At 48.1% G+C, this 6,000-nt stretch overlaps 1 long non-coding RNA gene across 1 annotated transcript in view; it reads left to right on the forward strand.

Moving 5' to 3' along the window:
* LOC114676185 (uncharacterized) overlaps positions 1-6,000 on the forward strand; it is a 107,050-nt gene extending 101,050 nt beyond the window's left edge. The window contains exons 2-3 of the long non-coding RNA XR_013414337.1: positions 5,305-5,445; positions 5,721-6,000. This is a non-coding gene — a long non-coding RNA (uncharacterized LOC114676185). The remainder of the gene's footprint in view (positions 1-5,304; positions 5,446-5,720) is intronic.

The following is a 6,000-nucleotide window of genomic DNA, read 5'->3' on the forward strand; positions in this document are numbered from 1 at the left end:
CTTAGTGAACTCTAGTACTTGCAGGCTGTCTGAACACCAAACTTCTAACACATTCTGTATAGTATGAGTTAGCTTTCTGTAGCATTTCCACAGTGCTGACTCCTCTTAGGTTTGTGGTAACTGAAAGCCCAAGAATTTGTATCCTTTCCCGCATTGTAAAACTTTTTTTTTTTCAAGCTGAAAGCAAGGCAAAAAGAAAGCTTAATTACACAAGTTGAACACAAATACATTCTGAATTTCAGAGGTTACTCGTAAAGCCAAAGCCCTTTTGAAATCCATATCAATTCAGTTTCTCTTTGGAGGTAGATCCTGGTATGAGTTATTAGGGGTCCGTCCAGACCTTTCTGTGCATTTACGTAGATAGATAGATATCAGCAGAAATGTGTAAATTGTGTATGTGTGTTTGTGGTTAACATATCATTTTTCAAGTTTTCTCCTTGCAACATGTCCTGGAAATCTTCTGCATAATATATTTCACAGTGTAGATATTCTGTAGTTTTCTTAGCAATTCTTCGATTATTTCTGGTTTTTAAAATCATCATAAGCAGCGTCTCCTTGTACGCATGTACAAGTGCTCCTCTAGGGTAGATACAAAAAACTGGGTGAGTGATACATACATGTTTATTTTAAAATGTAGATCTCAGACATGAAATTTGCCCTTGTTAATTTTGACCTAGTGTTCGAATCTGCCCAGATAATTTTACATCTTGATTTTGGTCATCTGTTGTAATATTAAGCCCTCTATACCAGTTTTGCATCATCTGCCCATAGTATAAGCATATCTTTGATCTCCTGATCTAAGGAAATGATTGTTTTAAAAGTCAAACATGACAATCAAGGGACGAGCTCTGTGACCATTACCAGAGACCTGCATTCCACCTAAAGCTCACTGTATTCTCCTAACAACACTTTGGTCCATACAGCAATTCTACCCAACTATACACTCATCCCATTCATTTTTCACCATCTTATACGCAAGAATTTCATGGAGGACATTTGTAAAAGGCTTCGCAGAAATCCAGACTCACCTTCTATGACATTCTCCTATCTACTGTAGCGGGACTGTCATGGAGGGAAATGAGAACACCACACATTGCTCCTGGGCAAGTGCTATTTTTATTTATTTATTTATTTATTTATTTATTTATTTATTTATTTTTTGAGGTGGAGTCTAGCTCTGTTACCTAGGCTGGAGTGCAGTGGTGCGATCTCGGCTTACTGCAAGCTCCGCCTCCCGGGATCACGCCATTCTCCTGCCTCAGCCTCCCGAGTAGCTGGGACTGCAGGCACCCGCCACTATGCCTGGCTAATTTTTTTGTATTTTGAGTAGAGACAGGGTTTCACCGTGTTAGCCAGGATAGTGTCGATCTCCTGACCACCCATCTCAGCCTCCCAAAGAGCTGGGATTACAGGCGTGAGCCATCTCACCTGGCCACATGTGTTATTTAAATAGATCCTAGTAACACTTGAATGAGCAATGTGTTTATGTACCTCCATGCAAGAGTGTATTCAGTCTCAAAGATATCAAGAAAAAATCATCTGTCCCCTCCCAGTTGCCTGTCTTACCTATATGTTCTCAGTCTAGTTGCTCTCCCAGGGAAACTGATGGCTGAGACATAGCTGCTTTAATGACAAGCTCACGGGTTATATTCCCAATGTTATTCAGGCTAATTTGTCCCACCCCATCATAACATAACAGAGGTAAAGGGTCTGGGCACAGTGGCTCATGACTGTAATCCCAGCTCTTTGGGAGGCCAAAGCAGGCAGATTGCTTGAACCCAGGAGTTCAAGACCAGGCTAGGCAACATAGGGAGACTATGTCTCTACTAAAAATACAAAATCAGCTGGATATGGTGGCAAACACCTGTAGTCCAGCTACTCAGGAGGCCAAGGTGGTAGGATCCCTTGAGCCTGAAAGTGAGCCAAGATCAAGCCACTGCACACCATTTGGGCAACAGAGTGAGACCCTGTCTTCTCTTTCCAGATCTACTAAGAGAAGACCCACTCCACCTCTCAGAATGCCCTACTCCCTGCGGAGGGACCTGCTCAAGTGTTGACTGATAGACAAGGCTTTAAGATAAGCTTTCTCCTTAACAAAACACCGGGCTCTTGAAGTCTTGGTGAGTGAAGGGACAGAGGGTGGGGCTGATTTTCTGAGACAATGCACTCTCTTGTATTGAAGCAAGACAGGCCCATTTCAAGGTCTGCTTCCACCACTGCAGGGAAAATACCAGAAACCTGGCAAGGCTCGAGGCACCATCAGTTTTTCAACCTTTAACAAAATTTCAACTGTTAACAAAATTGAGGAGTGAATAGTCTTTAGTGTTTTCTGTTGATAGACAAATTCTCAGCTGCCACCAGTATTCTGACAAAATAATAGGAATTAACTAAGAGGTCATATAGCACAGTGGTCTAGGCACGGGAACTCAGCCACCTGAGTTCAAATCCCAGGTCTGTTACCCCCAGCACCTTGCATTGGACAAGGTACATAACTTCTCTGTTAGGCGGACAGTACAGTCATAGTTGGGAGGATTCAATGCGTGAAAAGTGTAAGAGGCCTAAGATAGTGTCTAGCACGTAGTGTTCGACAGATGTCAGCTATTCTTTAAACACAATTTAAAAATATTTAGAAGATGTCTTGCAGTTTGATTTGGGGCTCTCTCTGGAATCCCTTCCCACCTCTCCTGGTCTCTCTCCTCTCCGTGTGCAGCCTTCCTTGGATCATTTCTTCTGCTGCTGCTCTGGATCTGAATTGTTCCCTCTGGGATGGTTTCCATGGGAAGGGAAGCTGGAGTGGCTAGGATCTCTAGGGTCTTTACCACTCAGGGACCAGCAGGGAAAACATACTGCAGGCACTCAGGGCATGGCCTGGTGAGGCAGCTCTTGGGGGCACTCACCGTGGAAGGGCTCTGGCAGGGCTGTTCTGTAGCATCAGTGACACCTGGCAACTGCATTCGCCAACCCGGCTCCTGATTGCGAGGATCAAGAGGCCCTCTGGGCAAAGGGCCTGTTCAGTGTGGACTTGATCACAGGCTGCTGGCCACCAGGGAAGATAGAAGTCGCCGACTTGGCTGTGACATTCACCCCAGCCTTAGATTGAGGGCAGGACCCTCTCACTCTGTGGTCACCCTTTATTTTCTCATCTCTTATTTAAAAAGAAGAAGAAAAACAGAATCTCTGGACAACAGCTAAGGCAGGCATCCAGAAGTAGGAATACTTTTCTGTAAGTATATAATGTAATCATTCAATCAATCAGTCACTCAACCAATAAAAGGGGAAGGAGAAAGGCTAACCCTGCTGGGGACTGTGATAGAGCAGCTGGGTCTAGACAGATAGGCCCTGGTGGTGGGCCTGCCCAGTGACCTTGACTCTGACTCCATGATCCCTTAACACAGAGGTAGTTCCTTTCCCTCTCCTTCCCAGGAATGGAAGCACCTCTACCCCCACTCATTGATAATGCTCTCAGATCAGAACTTTTTGTGTTAAAAACCCAACAAGTGTTCTCCTATATGAGTGGCCCTTTCTCTTCTCCCTTCAGGTGGGGAGGGCTCAGGTTTTTTTGTGTCCATGAACCTGGTCAGTCTCCCGCTGGTGCACAGAGGCTCAGGCCCTCTGCTCAGGGGAGGGGCTGTACCCTGCCTGGCTGCAGTGCAGTGCATTTGCAGCAGATTGTCCCTCCAACCCCATAAGGCTGCCACCTGCTGGCATTTCTGAGCTTTGACCGGCCAAGAAGGTTCTGCTCAGGCTAGGGGAAGTGGTGAGGGCAGGTCTGTGAGCCAGAGATGACTAGTGATGGTTATAACAATTGCATTTCATACAGCACCCTCCAGCTTTCATGACACCCACACACAGTTCTTTCTTGATATCCACAGCATGCCAGAGAGGTATAGAGTACTGCCATGCCCAATTTAAAGATAAGGAAAGGGGGCTCTCTGGGGTGGGACCCTCAGGGTCTCTGACAACAGTGCTCCCACTCATGCCCCTGGATGTGGCCGTCTCACTAGCACTCAGACCCAATAGCAGATGTGCCAAGCTCTGTGACAGATTCTTTACATGAGCCATCTCATTTAATCTCAGAACAGCTCTGTGAGATTATAGTCAGCACTGTTTTTATAAGGTAAGAAAAATGAGGCTTATAAAGATAAAGTAGTCCAGGCACAGTGGTTCACACCTATAATCCCAGCACTTTGGGAGGCTGAAGTGGGAGGATTGCTTGAGCTCACAAGTTTGACACCAGCCTGGGCAACATAGCAAGAGCTCACCTCTATTAAAAAATCATCATACTAAAGGTCAAGGTTAAGTAATTTGCCTAAACTCACAGAGCTTGCTAGTGGAGGCAGGGGTTAGGAACTGTGACCCTATGACGTTTGCACCCCACCCTACTCTGCTTATCAGTACAAATCTGGTCTGGGACATGTGTGTGTCCATGCGCATATGTAGATATCAGTCATACACATGATGCACACATATACTGGTCTAGCTGGTGGGCACCTGCACCTGGAGGTCCATGTTTGGGAATATGTGCACATATGAGTTACACCCACCTGGACAGGCATCTGAGCATGCGTTCTTGTGCATTATGCTGGTGTGTGTGGGTCTCCACCTCACTCTACAAGGCCTCCCTCCCAGTGGACAAGCACTGGAAGCCCATGGCCTGGCCCAGGATTCTCACGGGCTCTGGGGTGCTGCTCACCCTGGGGCGCTGGCACCCATTTGAAGCAAGGAGAAACTAATCGTTGCTATCCTCCAGCCCTCCTCTTGCCTGCTGGGCTCCTCTCCTTTGTCCTTCTCCCCAGTGCCCTCGTGCTGTCCCAGGCAGTGCTGGTGCAGGTACCTTCCTGGTTGCCTTAGCTCTTTCACTCCTCTCTCCTCCCTGGCCATGCATCCCATAGCCTCCCAGACACCCTCCTTAATGCTCAGGCTCTCAGAGGGCACAGACTCAAGGGCAGGGAGTCTCAAGTTTGGAGAATTTTGAGTTGAGGGTGTTCCTTTGCTCAACAAACTGTGGTTAGAAACCTCATGGGTGCCAGGCCCTGGGAAGACTAAGAGGTCCTCAGCGTGCCCCGAGTTCTCAACACTCAAAAAGGCTTATGGGCTTTGGGTGAGCTTGTAGAATAACCATGTGAAGTCACCCTGCTTCTGCCAGGCTGCTGGCCAGGGTCAGGCCACTCTTTTCCGATTTTTAAGCGCAGCCTTGTGGGTGCTTGGGTTGACGTGGAGCAGGAAGATGAGATGTCCGAGGGCTGTGTCTGCCTGGCAGTCCTTTCAGCATCTCCTCAGCAGAGTTTCTCCTGTCACCAGTAGAACACAGCCCAGATGTAAACATCAGGAGCAGACGCTGCCCAGATGGCTGCTTTACCCCAGCTGGACTCCTCTGAGGCTTTGGCAGTGGCCAGCCCTGTGCCCCAAGCTGGAGGAAGCCGACTCTCCCCACGGGGGAAGCAGGTAAGGGCTTCTGTCACTTCCCATGACCTGTGCTCAAGCTGGGGAGCACAGACTCAGATAAGCCTCTCAAGGGCTCTTGCCCAGTCCAGCCCCAGGCCTTGCCCTGTGGCACCCAGCAGGCTACGGGGTCAGAGGAAGGTGGAGGACTTGGGATACCAAGGCTGACCCATTAAGTGGAACATCCGGTGGTGGGGTGATCTGGTGGTAACCATTCCTACAGCCATACACTGAAATCTCTGCTGGGCCTTAAAGACAAACCGTGGGTTCATTTGCAGCCTACAAAGTTCATAGTGGCCTCCTGCGTGGGACCCACACGTCAGATCACCTAAGCTGCTGGAACAGGGTCTTGGGGCCATCTTCGACAACTGCACACACCCCGTTACAAAATCAGGGCTGGGGCTGAAGATGAGGCCGCATCCCAGGAGCTGCCACAGAGCATACAGGGCTGTCATCCTACATACTGAAACTTTCACAGACAAACAGAGTCCTTTCGCCTCTGCTAACGAAGCCCTGAATAAGAGTCCCACTCTGGTTACAAAGCCTTGGATCCTGTCC

The sequence above is a fragment of the Macaca mulatta genome, chromosome 2 (genome assembly GCF_049350105.2).
Source record: "Macaca mulatta isolate MMU2019108-1 chromosome 2, T2T-MMU8v2.0, whole genome shotgun sequence".
NCBI lineage: Eukaryota > Metazoa > Chordata > Mammalia > Primates > Cercopithecidae > Macaca > Macaca mulatta.